The sequence below is a fragment of the Cygnus olor genome, chromosome Z (genome assembly GCF_009769625.2).
Source record: "Cygnus olor isolate bCygOlo1 chromosome Z, bCygOlo1.pri.v2, whole genome shotgun sequence".
NCBI lineage: Eukaryota > Metazoa > Chordata > Aves > Anseriformes > Anatidae > Cygnus > Cygnus olor.
The window spans coordinates 64,942,851-64,959,472 of record NC_049198.1 but is presented as its reverse complement, the minus strand read 5'-3'; the positions used below and the strand labels follow the sequence as shown (position 1 = coordinate 64,959,472).

At 45.9% G+C, this 16,622-nt stretch overlaps 1 long non-coding RNA gene across 3 annotated transcripts in view; it reads left to right on the top strand.

Moving 5' to 3' along the window:
- Window positions 1-1,316: 1,316 nt before the first annotated feature.
- LOC121061492 overlaps window positions 1,317-16,622 on the top strand; it is a 32,960-nt gene continuing 17,654 nt past the window's right edge. Inside the window, exon 1 of one of the 3 annotated variants that reach the window (XR_005815125.1) lies at window positions 1,317-1,432. This is a non-coding gene — a long non-coding RNA (uncharacterized LOC121061492). Of the gene's footprint in view, window positions 1,433-16,288; window positions 16,614-16,622 lie in introns of those variants that run through there. The other 2 variants (XR_005815124.1, XR_005815123.1) reach the window with 2 other exon arrangements.

Here is a 16,622-nt window from a genome sequence, read left to right as displayed (position 1 = left end):
CACACTGCAACCCGTGGACGAGCCCCCGGTGGAGCAGGGGGATGTGGCCTGGAGGAGGCTGCGGCCTGTGGAGGACCCCGCAGCAGCAGACCCGGGCCGGAGCTGCAGCCCGTGGAGAGGAGCCCACGCAGGAGCAGGGGGTCTGGGGGGAGCTGCCGCCCACCCGGGGGGGACCCGTGCTGGAGCAGTTTGCTCCTGGGGGATGGATGGACCCCGTGGTACGGAGCCATGTGGGAGCAGTTCTTGAAGAGCTGCTGCCTGTGGGCAGCCCCCTCAGGATCAGTTCGGGAAGGATGGCATCCCGTGGGAGGGACAAAGGACTGGAAAATTTCTCAGAAGAAACAAGGTGTTTAACAAGGGAGTATATAGTTTCCTTTTAAGGCTTCCTGGGTAACTGTGCTTATTTCATATTCCCAGCTCGGAGGAAGAGAATTGTTGATTTCACCTTCTTTTTTCTTACAGGGAAATAAAAGGTCAACAGCTCTGAAAGTAAGAGGAATGTATCAGAATCAAGCTCTTTTTGTCTGTAATCCTTTCTTAAGGAAAAGATTTATCACACGCCTTCCACAGATGTATGGTAGTAGAGAATAATTTTTGAACTAATCTAATTCAAGTCAGTTGGGGGATAGTGGTACTTCTCTAATTGTTTCTGAGACATACGCATTAGCAACAGAGAGTGTTCGGTTGTCACTGCAAGGGGCCTGCGGTAATGACTTCCGAAACAGAACTGAATTATGTCACAGTGGCGCTTTGGAACAGCTGCCTCCTTCGTGGCCACACAGCCCGTCCCAGCGCACGTCGCCCTCCCGCTCCTCCAGGGAGCCCCCCGCCGCCTCAGCAGCCCCGCGGCGGATGCCCCACGGCGGAGCCGCGGCAGCCGACCGCCCCCGAGGAGCACGAGCCCGCAGCCCTCCCTCCGCCCGCGCCGCATCGGCGGGGGAGCGGCGCCGCCAACGGCCGCCAACCGCCGCTCAACGGCCGCCACCGCCGCGGGGGCTTCTGGGGTGAGTGTGAAGTTGTGGCAAGAGGGATTTCCTATTCCTAAGGTGACCTGTGGACACCAGCTTTCCTAGTAAATTGCTGATGTTGCTGAGGAGGCAGCAGTATCAAAGCCCTTGTTGATGAAGATGCAGCAAGTCTGGGGAGGCTTTGGCATTTCTCTGCAATGCTGCTCCCTGATTGTGACCCGACTCAGATTCTGAATGAAGCAAAGCAAGCTAGAGGAAAGCTGTATGTCCAGGTAATTTTTTTTATTATTTTTTCCTTCTTCACTTGTAAGAAAATCTAAATCTTTAAACCATTTGTTTGCAGTATCCAAAACTCCGTATTATAGCTGATCTTCATCTCGGATCTGAAAAGCTTCACAGGCCAAAAGAGAATTGAGATGAAGAAGGAAATAGAGAATGCTGATGAATATTTCCAATTACCACCCGTAAGTTTTGTGAAAGAATCAGGTGCATTTCTGTAGTGGTAGAAAGTTAAGTTGGAAACACTTCATAATCCGTCAAATACAATTCATTTTCTCAGTTAGAGCAATCACGTTGTTTAGACTACCGATAAGGTATTTGTCTGTAGGCAGCTGCCAACCTGTACAGCTAATAAAAATTAAGCTCTGAAAAACAAACAACAGAACAAACAAACAAAATCCGTACACATGCAGTTTATTGAGTCCAAGTGTCTCATTTCAAATCTCATGGGTTTAAACAAGTTTTGGGTGACTCCAGGGCTGGGTTCCCAGGGAGACTTTCTTTAATTCCTGGCAGATCAGCCATAAGGACAATACAAGGTCCTGCTTAAAGACGATCTTTAGGCTGCTTCCAGATCAACAGTTTACTTGGTTATTCCACGACCTCATCTCCACTTGCTTAGAAGTTGTGAAAATTGGAAGTACACTTAGTGTTTTTCATCCACTCTGTGTAAAATTATAAGAATTTTCACTGGCTATAAAAACAGAAAAGACAAACAGACCCTCCTCTGGGTCTTCAGAATGCTCATAAGATCACCCAGACTGGGTAAGTAGAGATGCTCTAGTAGAGGTGCATATAGATGCAGTACAGCTGGTGGTAGAGATGCTCTAGCATAGACGTGACGCACTTTGACAGCATCTTTTCTCTGACAGCAACTTATGTCTTGGTTCTTCACATCAAACCAGAGCAGTTTCTTTGCCTCAGAACCTGCAGACTGACCTCAATGTTTGTAACACACACTGATGCTGTATTCATTTTAACTTTTAGAAAAGAGAGCAAGAAGCTTCATAGCAGTTTCTTAGGTGTCAGTCTGTATATATATATATATATATGCATATAAATATATATGCATATATATTTAATTATTTTTTACTCATTTAAAGATATCTTTTGTTCACTAACATGAATCCTCTGACTGTTACTAATGTATGGGACATACCTTGACACTATAATGGTGTATAAATACTTTCATCTCATCCTTGCTATTGTTACTGTATTTAAAAAATAATTGTGAATATAATTACCTGCTTTTATTCTTTTTTTTTTTAAAAAAATATATACTTACTCTATTATAAAATCCTATAAAAAGGGTGAACTCAAAAGGAAAGAGAAACCAATTTTAATTTCTAAATTAGCTATCTAATCCTGATAGATTCACTCCCTTCCAAATATAACACTCAAGAAATAAAGCAGTAAGAATTCACATAATATTTCTTTTATAACAAGATTTCATTGCACAACAGTTCTTTGCCTAACCCTGCAATTACCCCATAGGCACTGCAATTGCTTACTTGTTCTTCTCCTTTACTTGTTTTCAGTGTTTTCTTTTCTAACCAATCCTTCGTGTTACAACATTGGATTTATTTACCTCCTTAGATATCAAGAGAATAAAGCATTTGCCTCATAGGACAGCACTCTGATGCTTTATAGGGCTAATGACCAAAGTTCTCAAAGCCCTTTTCATCAGTGATTTATATATTTCTCAATCTTTCCATCTTCGTTTAGAACTCTTAACTTAATTTAGGTATTAGGTGAAAAAGACCACCAAAACCAGCTGAAGCCATATCAGACATAGTAAGGACATGCGCCTGTTAGCAAGTAATTCAGAGTGATCCCATGGTGTACTTTAGACAGATTTACTCTGGTCCTCTGGACTAAGCATCCCCAAGGGATATTTCAAAGCTCTCTGAATGATCTGTCATTCTCTCTTACACTGTAGTCTCCATTAGGAAAGGGTAGATATTCCTTGCCCATGTGGAAAGGAACTGCTCAGTTAGTTGTTTCTAACCAAAATCTCTTTATTGTGTTCTATTTACAGAAACCACTTGGCTAGCCAAACTAAATCATTGAAAATGGAAGCAGTGGAACTACTTCAAAACCGTGCTTCTGCTTCTAAGCAGAACTGTAATGTAGGTGGGGACATAGCAAGAGGACATGTCCAAGGCAGGGTGCAATTGAAAACCACCTGTCCAAGCCACAGAAAGAAGTCAGCGATTCTCAGTTTGAGACTGTTGCTTGACTAGTAACACAGCAGCTGGAACGCTTATGATTACTGCTGATGGATTCCCATGAATCAGCCAATGATACAAGCTACGAGAACAACTGAAGCAATTTGAAGTTACGCTTCTCCCTGTTCTGCATTCAAGTTTGTGAAAGACAGGAGAAGAGAGGAGAAGAAGAGAGGAGAGGAGGAGAAGAGAGGACAAGAGGAGAGGGAAGGGGAGGGAAGGAGAGGGAATAAAGGAAAGGGAAGGGAAGGGGAGGGAAGGGGAGGGAAGGGAAAGGGAAGGGAAGGGAAGGGAAGGGAAGGGATGGGGAGGGCAGGGAAGGGCAGGGGACGAGAAGGCAGGGGAGGGGAGGGGAAGGGAGGGGAAGGGAGGGGAGGGAAGGGGAGGGGAGGGGAGGGGAGGGGAGGGGAGGGGAGGGGAGTGGGGAGGGGAGGGGAGGGAAGGGGGAGGGTAGTGTAGGGAGGGGAGCGTAGGGGGAGTATAGGGGAGGGAGGGGAGGGGAGGGGAGGGGTGAGTGGAGGGGGGGGGAGGAGGGTAGGGGAGGGGAGAGTAGTGTAGGGGAGTGGAGGGGGAGGGCAGGGGAGGGGAGGGGAGGGGAGGGGAGTGTAGGGGAGGGGAGCGTAGGGGAGGGGAGTGTAGGGGAATATAGGGGAGTGTAGGGGAGTGTAGGGGAGTGTAGGGGAGGAGAGTGTAGGGGAATATAGGGGAGGGGACTGTAGAGGAGGGGAGGGGATAGTAGGGGAGAGGAGTGTAGGGGAGGAGAGTGTAGGGGAGGGGAGCGTAGGGGAGTGTAGGGGAATATAGGGGAGTGTAGGGGAGTGTAGGGGAGGGTACGGGAGTGTAGGGGAGGAGAGTGGAGGGGAGTAGTGGGGAGCGTAGGGGAGGGGAGTGTAGGGCAGGGAGTGGAGGGGAGGGGATGGAGGGGAGGGGAGGGAATGGTAGGGGAGGGGAGTGCTACCCTAAATAAAATGGCCAAATAAATGACATTTTGGATCTGGAGCCTAATCTTTATGTTGCCATTCATTCCACAACCTGATTGATCACTGCAATGTGCGTATTGCACAGTGCCATTGATGGTTTGGCATGCACAGAGGTGGCCGAGTATTTTCAGAAATAACCTTCCTTAATAACTGAATCAAGACTTTTGCTGTAATGCAAAAGATCAGGTGACTGATTAACATATGGATGGCAGCTGAGCAGGGGAAACAGCTTCAAAACTTCCAAATGTTTTCTTTATACAGAACTACAACTCCTTCTGTGCTCTGCGGTTATGAAAGTTTCTGTCACCTACTTAGTAAGCAGAAGCAGTAAAGTGGGATTTAGAAGACCCAGCTAGAGCATAAGTGCCAGTTAGAGGAAGCAATCATTTATAGTTAGTCCAGTGTTTGAAGAGAGTTTATCCGGCTTTCCAAGGAACATATACTAGTGCAAAGCAACCGATTTATCTGACTCTCCAATGAAAGAAAAGGAAGTGCAAAGCAGCAAATGCTTGAGAGAGGGAAAAAGAGGTGCATCTCAGCTGTCTGGGGGAAGAAGGCAGTCAGCTCTCAACAGATTATTTGCCATCTAATTTGTTTCTCAAAGACGTAACATTTATTTAAGACAGTAGCATTTTACTACATGTGGTGCTAATGGAGGTTAAATAAAAGACACAAGGGCAGCAAATCCCTCACTTGCTTCTCACACAAGGACAAAACTGTTACCTGAGAGAAAAGCAGATCAATTTCTCAAATCTCACAGCACTTTCTGACACCATTGGCTACGGGTTACCTCTTAAGTATTTGAAGATTTCAGTAGGGCTGACCGATTGAGATGGGGATAGGTTTAAATCACGCTTGTCAATGTGCTATTAATTTGGAACCACAGTCATTTTTTTCCCTAGACCTGTTAATACGCTAGGCAGTCCCAGGAAGCGTAAAACTTTGAGCCGTGCTCTCCAGCATTTGCATTCTGCACTTTCCGTAGGTTCTGTATTCTGTCCTCCGAATTCTAACATCTCCTCAACAGCATACAGACACAAAATCCACAGACCCAGATAAAACAGCCTCCCATCTGGTCGTATGATTGTCAGACGTGCATTCTTTTATATTAACCGGTTCTCAGCATTTTAGGATAGATGACTACCCAACACTGAACTGTCGCAAGTTTCCACACTGAGACAGCTTTGTAGAAATAAGAGAAAAAATTCATTACAATTGGCCCAGCATGGAATTTATTTTTAAAAAGGTTGGTAGTAGAATATATGTAGGCTTCAAAACTAGCACATCATCATTTGAACGCTCCTTCATCTACATGATATTCTCCAGAAATACCAAACTTTTAGTCCTGGTCGTTATAGCTAATCAGTCATATTAGCTAATCAAAGTAGCTGATCAGTCACTTGAAGTCTGTTCTGAGCTCTACAGTGTTGGTCAGCTACTGACTTGTGGAAGTCAGACTCTATCTATAACCTCGGAATGGTTATAAAGCAGGTATGTTTACTCGGCGCTGCGCACGCACGCTGGCCGCAAGGGGGAGAGCTCCACCTAACTTGCACACCAACGGTTGCTGCCAGTGTGCTTCTGTTAGTGGGAAAATCCGTCTTCATTTCACTTCCCCCATAAGTCTCTTGCATAGTCATCAGGTCTCCGAAGAATCAGTCAGGTAGGGTCCCGTCTCTATTCGTATGGGTACTGGAGTCCTTGGGTGGTCGTTAACCAAGAGGTCGTTTTGTTGCATAATTCTCAAAAACCCCATGAGGTGTCATCTTGAACTACCTTATGTAGGTAGTTTTCAATATACGTATATAGGTCTTTTCAAATACGTATATACATATATACAGAGAGAGATCATTCTCAATTCGTCCTGCCTCATTTACACACATACAGCAACTAAATTTATTCAAGTGCATACTTCCCCTTGGGAGGCAAATCAAAGGTCTAGTGCCTAAAACGTTCTTATTGATTTGTTCTAGTTGCTTGCCCAAAACTATAATATGTTGTTGCAAATATTGGTTTCCTGCTTGCGTCAGAGCTTCTCCTTTGTACGGCATTCGGTAAGGCCTGCCATCCGATGTCTCAAAAGGGGCTTAGTTTTACCAATACATATTGGTTTCTTGACAGATTTTACACATCGTTGTTTTATCAAATGGTTCATGGTTTTTCACTTGGCCACTTGCCTGTGGCCTATACGGAGTGTGTTGTTGCCAATCGATCCCCAGCACTCTGCTGACTTGTTGGGTCAGTTCTGCAGTCAAGTGTGGTCCCCGCTCAGATGACATTACTGAGGGTACACCAAAGCTCGGTATAATTGCATTCAACAATACTTTGGACACTTCTCTGGCTTTGTTAGTTCTACACGGGAATGCTCCTGGCCATCTGGAAAAAGTGTCTGGTAGTACCAATAGGCACCTAAACCCCGCTTTTCCTGGGAGTCCGAAAAAATCGATTTGCCACTGTTTCCCAGGAACACTTCCCTTCCCTATTGTTCCTGTCTGGGATTTGATTCCTGTCTGTGGTTTACTTTCATGCCTGCCTAACAATGGTATACAAATTAGGTCCTATCCATTTTCTACTCAAAAACTGTTTTAATAGTTCAGCTCCCCAGCATGCTTTCTTATGTCCTCCAATTACCATTCAATATCATACGGTATCACAATTCTCCCATCAGTTATTCGTGTTAAACCTGTAGGTAACACTTTCCGTTTACACCTTCAATTAATTGCTTTCGATCTTAGAATATTCTGCTTCATTTTCTAAGACTTTTGTTGATGCCTGGCTTTCTGTTCCTGCTACTAGTGCCAAAATTTGACTCTCACATGCCCGTTCTGCTGCCCCTTTGGCTTCTGCATCAGCCAATCTATCTCCTCTTTCAATATCAGCATCCCCTGTTTGATGTCCTTTACAGTGCAAAATGGCAACTTTAGCTCTTCTGCATGTTTAACTGAGGACGATAAGAGCCCTCTCGCCTTCCAAATTGCCCCACGTGCATGCACCACACCAAAGGCATATTTCAAATCTGTCCAAATGTTAATTCTTTTCCCTTTTGCCAGCTCAAGAGCTCTTACCAAGGCGATGATTTCAGCCTTTTGGGCTGATGGTTGTTACCGCATATCCTGGGAGGTGAAGTCCTTGGCGGACGAAGGTGCTGCCATCTATATACCAATCCTTTGCATCTTCTAGGGCTGGTCGGCTGGAGTATACCGTGTCCATGGTCTTGATGCAATAAACTCTGTTACTAAGGAAAGAGGCTGGGTTCACAGTATTAACGCCCCCCAAAATTTAGTAAACTACTAGTCCATTCTGCACATTCCTTTTCTTCTTGAGGAGCTATCAACATGCCATTTACATATTGCAAGTGTCCCCTTTCCCTGACGGGGTTTTCCAAGCCTCAAGATTACAGGCTAGTGGTTTCTCAATATGGTGGGGCTATTCTTGAACCCCTGTGGTAACACAGTGCAAGTAAGCTGAGTTTTTCGTCCTCTAGTAGGATTTTCTCATCCAAAGGCAAAGAGTTTCTGGCTTTCAGGTGCCACGGGCAGGCACAAAAAGGCATCCTTTAAATCTAGTACCGTGGACCAAACTTGACTCTTTTCTGATTTTGTCAAAAGGTTGTAGGGGTTGGCTACTACAGGGTATAAATTTTGTTATCCTTTTGTTGGCCCTTAAATCCTGAACTATACGATAGGTTCCATCTGCCTTCCTAACCGGGCCTATATGGAGTATTATATTCTGACTCACATTCTACTAATAGTCCATATTTAAGAAAGTTATTGATTATTCCTTCCATTCCCCTTCTGTCTTTCACCTTTAGTGGGTATTGCTTTTAGCATACCTTGGGAGCATTTTCCTTTAAATCAGTTTTTTTTTTACACGCACGACATTCTTTGCTCCCCAAGGTATTCCTGTAGCCCAGACTCCCACACACACTTGGTTCGTAATTACACCCATACAGGGAGTCCTATCTGGAGCTTTCTCTGGACTCGCCAGGGATAGATAGACTTCAGAGCTTAAGATGTTACTTCGATTTCCATTTGCCCTTGTTCAAAAGAAAGTTTTGCATCCAATTTTTCCAGCAAGCCCCTTCCTAAGAAAGGCCTTAGCAAATTGGGTAAGTATAAAAATTGATGGAGTCCCATCATTTTTCCCCAATTTCAATTTCGAGCATTGCAAAAAAACGCCTTTGCCTTTTGGCCAGTTGCTCCTACTACATTTACAGACCTAGCGCTTGTCCAGAATCAAGTTTTGGATTAACACGGAGAAAGCAGCTCCCATATCCAACCTAAAATCCATGCCTTCTCTTCATTCCCTAGCTTTCTTTCAACCACTGGATCTGCTAGGCTACATGCCCCAGGTCCCCAGCATTCCTGCTCTGACTGTTGCAAGTTAATCCTGCAACCTAAGACAATTTCTTTCTGATATCAGGGGCCGACTGTCCTAGAAAGAGGCTAGCCAATTGCCTCGGTTTGTCTTCCGAAGCCAGGTCCAAATTGTTTGTTTTTTTTTTTCTTCATTGCATTTCAAAGCTGGTCCAAAAATTCCATAGGGGTTTCTTTTGGACCTTGGTGGAACAGATTCTCGATTCCCAATTTACCCAGATTTGGGGATTTACCAGAGACCCCACAGGGCTCACACCCGCCATTTTGGTATCCTCTTTCCCTGCTCATTCAACTGCAAACAGCTCTGTCAAATACTACATGCCACGCCTTTAGCACCTTCAATAACCCTTCCAATGCTTCTTTTTATCTTTCTCCAGCCTGTACTTTCACCAAAGGCTCAGTCAGGGGCCAACTCAATTCCATACCTTCTTCCCTCCAGGATGCTGAAACAACGTATCAGTATACAACATTTCATCCCATTCTCCTTCTCTCCTCAAAAACAGCACTCATTGCAAGATAGTGTTATAGGCGATTGATCCATAAAGTGGCCATTTAGCTCCATCCTCAAGCTTGTATAGTGGCCACCCTTGACTGCAATACTTGAGGAGAGTCCTCTTGCTTTCTGCGCCCCCACTTCCGACAATATCCTTCCAATGTGCCAGTATGCACCCAAGGGGGCTTTTCTTTAAAACGTCTTTGTTCTGGCTATTGCCCATCTCCTTCATTTCCTAGCCCCTTTATTTATCATTTCTATTCGTTATTAGTTACTGTCCCTTGTTTCAATTTCCACGCAAACCTTTTATTGCAGGTTTTCACCGTCTTCTCCCAATCTCCTTCCCAAACCTCCCAGTTCTTTGGGATTAAACTTTTCTTTCCACATGCAACCTTTACGATTTCAGATTCTTGATGGGCCCTGTCACAATCCTGTCACTAAGTCCACGGGACTTTGGGAAAACACTTGGGGCTAGACAAACAATACCACCTTCTCTCACAAGATTTACATTTCAACAAGACCCAAGCTGAGCGCCAATTTTTCTCATGTCCTCCGTCAGTAAGCCCCCACACAAAACAAGGCATCACTCCTACCTGTCCGTCAACAGGAGGCTTTAAAAAGGGATTGGGGATAGGTTGCTCCCAATCTAAGGCCACTTCCTGTCCGCTGGCGGTTAAAAAAGAACATAACCGCAAGTCACGACTCCCACCCACTTCACAACAACACTGTGTCTCTAACACACGCACCCTTACACAACTACTTTCAACACAAAATACCCGGACATTTACAAATAAGACGTACAATTATTACCACTCCTGCCCTCCAGCAGCTGCAGATATGACCCAGGTAACCCTGTCACAACTGTGAGGGGCCCGCTTACCGTACCTTCTCCTGCTTCTTACACTGTCACTAGCAGGTCCGTCCTGGCTCCCAACACGGGGATGCAGCGGTGACCTCGGATTTGCTCCACCTGCTCCCCACATCGCTGGCGGCCGCCCTATCGCTCAGCAAATGCCCCCGGCCGCTCTGCCGGTCAGCCTGTAGGCTACCCTCCTCCCGGACGCGGACTACGCCGTGCGCCAGACGTCTCTGCGCGGTTCACCAGCGGCCCCGCCCAAGCGCGGGCGTCCCCTACGGCTTCCCGGCCCCCTTTGTTAAACATCCCGCTTGTCCGCGGCTTCGGGAGGTCGTTGTCTGCTCCCGCGGGGAGCGGCTGGGAGCGGAGGCTCCTCCGAGGAAAATAAATAACTAAACAGCTATAAAGCAGGTATGTTTATTCGGCGCTGCGCACGCACGCCGGCCGCAAGGGGGAGAGCTCCACCTAACTTGCGCACCAACGGTTGCTGCCAGTGTGCTTCTGTTAGTGGGACAAATCCGTCTTCATTTCATTTCCGCCGTAAGTCTCTTGCATAGTCATCAGGCCTCCGAAGAATCAGTCAGGTAGGGTCCCGTCTCTATTCGGTTGGGTACTGGAGTCCTTGGGTGGTCGTCCGGCGCACTCTGGTGGTCGTCTGTCGAAGGGCAGAAGTCTTCCTCGCTGCTAATCTTCTGGCCTGTCTTTGTCAGACTTCATCGGTCAAGCCAGTTCTAGCTCGTTCCATTATCTATGCATACAGTCTTTTACTCCCTTATCTTTGGGTCGTTAACCTACAATTGTGCTAGCTCAGACCTAGGAATCACCAGCCTTTATCTTGTTCCCTGTCTCACTACAGAGCTCACTCTAACATCCCTGGTGGAAGGAGAGCGCTTTCTTACCTGACAGGACTACTGTGCATGGCTGTCCTGTGTCTCCATTGATCAGACTCACAGGAAAGTAAACCAAATGAGGATGAAACAGCTTTACCTCTGGACGCATCATAGTATGTATTGAAATGGGACCTGTAAGAACAAAGTGCATTCTCAAGTGAGTCCTTTCCCATTAATTTCCTTAGTCACTGGGAAACTCTTACAGAAAATTCAGGCAAACAATTTCCCTGCATGGAAACCTCCTTTCGTCTGTAAAATGAAGCATTTATCCCGGGATATTCGGTTTTTCCACATGGTATAAGCCTTCCTGCTCTCACTGCCCTCGGTTTTTCTTTTCTTCCTAAAGTTCATTTCTCTGGCAAAGCAATGCAATCCTTGAATTAAGACACCTGTGAAAAACTTAAGAAACTTCCTGGTCAATAACTTTCTTCAGACAGTGTCAATGATATCACAACAACCCAGACTTATGTAACTTTTTCTTTAAAATATCTACCACAGATTCTGTATCATTTCCATGCAGACCAATCAGCTTGATCATCTAAATTGAATTTGTTGCATATTAAACAGATTTTTTTATTATTTTTTACAGCAGATGAAAAAACGCTCACTCTAAATCTTGCTGGCTTTCCACCACATCAGATTGACCGAGACACCCTGATTCCTTGTCTTTATTTGTTTTCTGCAGAATTCTCCTGTCTCTTTTGGTTCAAGTTCAACTGGTAAAAAGCTTTTCACTGGTTAGTACACTTAGCTGGCATCCATTTTTGTTGCTTAAGATAACTGTTTTCATATTTTTCAATAGAACGTTGCCGTGATCTATTTTGTAAAGTCTAGAAAACAGATCCCCTCCAAAAAAAAAAAAGAAAAAAAAAAAGAAAAAGAAAGATGCTTAGTCCTTTAAAATAAAATACTTATTCATTTGGCTGGATGGAGGAAATTAAACACGGTTTTATTCTATCCACGTAGACTGTACTCAGTAAAAGTTTATGTAAAATTCTTGTGACAAATGGCAGAATCCAGCTTGACTGCTCTAGGAGAAACCCAGTTTATTTGGCTGCAGCTCTTAGAACGCTAAAGGCTGCGTCTCTATTAGATGCTGGGATGGAGCAATAATGTAGTTTTGCAATAAAACTCCAGTAATCACATTTACTCCATCCAGTTGTAGTTTCAGAGAGGATTAGTGGTACTTGAATGAATGTTCTCTCTAAAGAAAGAGAAATTAAAGATCTGTTTCAGGTGCGAGATCAATGTATTGCAACCCCTAAAGGGGATATATAAAAACCCAAACTAATCACGGATAGGTTTGAATGAAATTTTGCAGGCATTTTTGTCCAATGGCTCCAATTGAATCTAGTCCAAAGCTCCTATATGCTGGAACCACGTGATGAATATGTAAGGCCTTTAGCCTTAGCTGCTTTGATCTACTGATCTTCTCCAATTGGACTATATTACTTGTTACTATACCTCCGAGGGAACAGAACACAGTTTGGATAAATTCACAATCTAGAAAGAGCTCCGGCAGAAACATAGGTCTTCCTTGCTACCATCCTCACAGAAGGTGCAGCAGCCACAGGGCCACTTCAGTCATTCACTCACAGAGCACCAATAACAAATACTCATTGTCGTAATATTCATTTGTTGCAAAACTACATTGTTGCTCCATCCCCACATCTAATAGAGATGCAGCCTTTGATGAATAGACTTTCTTTAGTGTTCTAATAAAAGTCATTGCTTATTAAGTTTAACTGCTTTTAAAAAGAATACTAATCTGAGGTCTGTACAATTTGCAGCACAGTGGTTGACCCAGGTATCCTCAAGGGTCTGTCTGGAATGGTACTAGCTGGTAAGAGTTTTGTTTCAGATGTATTTCAGCTATGCCCATTGCCTAGCACAGAAGCAGGAGAAAATGCCTGTTTACTGTTCTAGATGTCCAACACTCAATTTTAATTCTTGAAGCTAGGAGTCCCGACAATCCAAACCAGATGCCCAGCCTCCCAATCTAATGCATGAGCAGAGGGGCTCTCTGAAACACCAGTATAGACTAGGTGAGAAACACCTTGAAAGCAGCCCTGTGGAGAAGGACATGGGGGTACTGGTTGATGAGAAGCTCAACGTGAGCCAGCAATATGCGCTTGCAACCCAGAAATCCAACTGTATCCTGGGCTGCATCAAAAGCAGCGTGGCCAGCAGGGCGAGGAAGGTGATTTCCCCCTCTACTCTGCCCTCACGAGTCCAGGGTATGGAGTAGCACAAGAGAGACCTGGACCTGCAGTTGGTCCAGAGTAGAGCCACAAAAATGATCAGAGGTATGGAGTACCTCTCCTACGAAGACAGGCTGAGGATAGACTTAGGTAAGGAAGAAATTTTTCCTATGAGGATGAGGAGACACTGGAAGAGGTTTTCCAAAGAAGCTGTGAATGCCCCATTCCTGGAAGTGTTCAAGGCTAGGATGGATGGGGCTTTGAGCAACCTGGTCTGGTGCGAGGTGTTCCTGCCCATGGCAGGGAGGTTGGAACTTGATGATCTTTAAGTTTCCTTCCATCCTAAACCGTTCTATGATTCTATATGTTATGGAATATCCCTTTGGCCACTTTGGCTCAGATGTCCTCCTGAATGTGTTGCCTCCCAGCTTTTTGCAACCACAGCCTCCTCACTGGCAGGGCAATGTGAAAAACAAAAAAAAAAAAAAAAGGAAAAGGCCTTAACACTGTGCAAGCCCTTCTCAGCAATAACTAAAACATTGGAGTGAAGCCAGGATTGCTCTGATAGCATTCTTCATGATCCAGCACAACTGACTGCTCTCGCAAGATCAGGTTCATTTCTTCTGAACCAGTCCGTATTTTGGAGGCCCGTTTCCTTAAAAATCTCCAAATTCTAACAAAATACATCATTCATGCTTCTGTCAAGTACACACGGATTTCTTCTGTTTTATCATGCACAGCGAGCTTAGGGAGACTGAATCTATACCTCAGTAATGGTCTTTAGAGCCACAAGGGAAGATGGAGCTCAGAGACACTCAGCTGAGGAAACAGTTTTATCACACGTGCAGGAATCAGTTTTGTTGTTTCAGAGTTAGCTTACTGTCTTTGTGAAGACCTCATTTCTTCAGCTTCTCCTACGTTAGACAAATTACTGAGTGGGAAGGCAATTAGTACTTAATGCTGTAATACATTAACCATTCCAAATCCAACAATTGTGATTTTCTCAGACATTGAGAAATAACGTAAAGAAAAGCAATGTAGTATGAACAGTAGTTTGCATTGCTATGGTTATTATTACCATTACCATTATTATTGTTACCGTATGTAAAAAAATAAAATAAAAAAGATGATCTACATATACTGTTAAGATTTTTTTATTTTTAAACTTGCTAAAATGTACTTCAGGTGTAATGCAGTGTTGATTTTCTGTTATTCTATTTGAATGACGGTTTTTCCACCCTCAAAAATGAAAATTGTTATCGTGGAACATGTGGTCAAGAAGTGTGAGCGAGAAGGCCAAGAGCATCCTGGCTTGTATCAGAAATAGAGTGGCCATCAGGACTAGGGAAGTGGTTGTCCCTCTGTGCTCGGCTCTGGTGAGGGCCGCACCTCGAGTACTGTGTTCATCGAAGACATCGAGGTGCTGGAGCGTGTCCAGAGAAGGGCTCTGAAGCTTGTTAAGGGTTTAGAGAACAAGTCTTGTGAGGAGCGGCTGAGGGAGCTGGGGTTGTTTAGCCTGGAGAAAAGGAGGTTCAAGGGAGACTTTATTGTGCTCTACAGTAACCTTAAAGGAGGCTCCAGGGAGGTGGGGATCGTTCCCTTCTCCCAAGCCCCAAGTGATAAGACAAGAGCAAAAAACCTTAAGTTGCACCAGGGGAGGTTTAGGTTGGTTATTAGGAACAATTTCTTCACCGAAAGGGTTGCTCTGGTGGGTTTACGTGGCAAGGTTTTGGTAGCAGGGGGCCATAGGGGTGGCTTCTGTGAGAAGAATCTAGAAGCTGCCCCACGTTAGATAAGGCGGGGCGCTGCTGACCAGAGCCGAGCCAATAAGCTATGTTGTTTGCATCTCTGTGAGAGCATATTTAAGAAAGGGGAAAAAAAAAAAAAACAAAAACAAAAACCAAAGAAGACTGCTTCACAGCAGCTGGGAGAGAGAGAGGAGAGAAACAGCCTTGCAGGCGCCAAGGTCAGTGAAGAAGAAGCGGGGAGAGGTGCTCCGGGCGCCAGAGCAGAAGTCCCCTGCAGCTTGTGGTGAGGACCATGGTGAAGCAGGCTGTCCCTCTGCAGCCCACGGGTCCCACATGGAGCAGATCTCCACACTGCAACCCGTGGACGAGCCCCCGGTGGAGCAGGGGGATGTGGCCTGGAGGAGGCTGCGGCCTGTGGAGGACCCCCGCAGCAGCAGACCCCGGGCCGGAGCTGCAGCCCGTGGAGAGGAGCCCACGCAGGAGCACGGGGTCTGGGGGGAGCTGCCGCCCAGCCGGGGGGGACCCGTGCTGGAGCAGTTTGCTCCTGGGGGATGGATGGACCCTGTGGTACGGAGCCATGTGGGAGCAGTTCTTGAAGAGCTGCTGCCTGTGGGCAGCCCCCTCAGGATCAGTTCGGGAAGGATGGCATCCCGTGGGAGGGACAAAGGACTGGAAAATTTCTCAGAAGAAACAAGGTGTTTAACAAGGGAGTATATAGTTTCCTTTTAAGGCTTCCTGGGTAACTGTGCTTATTTCATATTCCCAGCTCGGAGGAAGAGAATTGTTGATTTCACCTTCTTTTTTCTTACAGGGAAATAAAAGGTCAACAGCTCTGAAAGTAAGAGGAATGTATCAGAATCAAGCTCTTTTTGTCTGTAATCCTTTCTTAAGGAAAAGATTTATCACACGCCTTCCACAGATGTATGGTAGTAGAGAATAATTTTTGAACTAATCTAATTCAAGTCAGTTGGGGGATAGTGGCACTTCTCTAATTGTTTCTGAGACATACGCATTAGCAACAGAGAGTGTTCTGTTGTCATTGCAAGGGGCCTACGGTGATGACTTCCGAAACAGAACTGAATTATGTCACAGTGGCGCTTTGGAACAGCTGCCTCCTTCGTGGCCACACAGCCCGTCCCAGCGCACGTCGCCCTCCCGCTCCTCCAGGGAGCCCCCCCCGCCGCCTCAGCAGCCCCGCGGCGGATGCCCCACGGCGGAGCCGCGGCAGCCGACCCGCCCCGAGGAGCACGAGCCCGCAGCCCTCCCTCCGCCCGCGCCGCATCGGCGGGGGAGCGGCGCCGCCAACGGCCGCCAACCGCCGCTCAACGGCCGCCACCGCCGCGGGGGCTTCTGGGGTGAGTGTGAAGTTGTGGCAAGAGGGATTTCCTATTCCTAAGGTGACCTGGTGGACACCAGCTTTCCTAGTAAATTGCTGATGTTGCTGAGGAGGCAGCAGTATCAAAGCCCTTGTTGATGAAGATGCAGCAAGTCTGGGGAGGCTTTGGCATTTCTGTACAATGCTGCTCCCTGACTGTGACCCAAGACTCAGATTCTGAATGAAGCAAAGCAAGCTAGAAGAAAACTGTATGTCCTGGTAATTTTC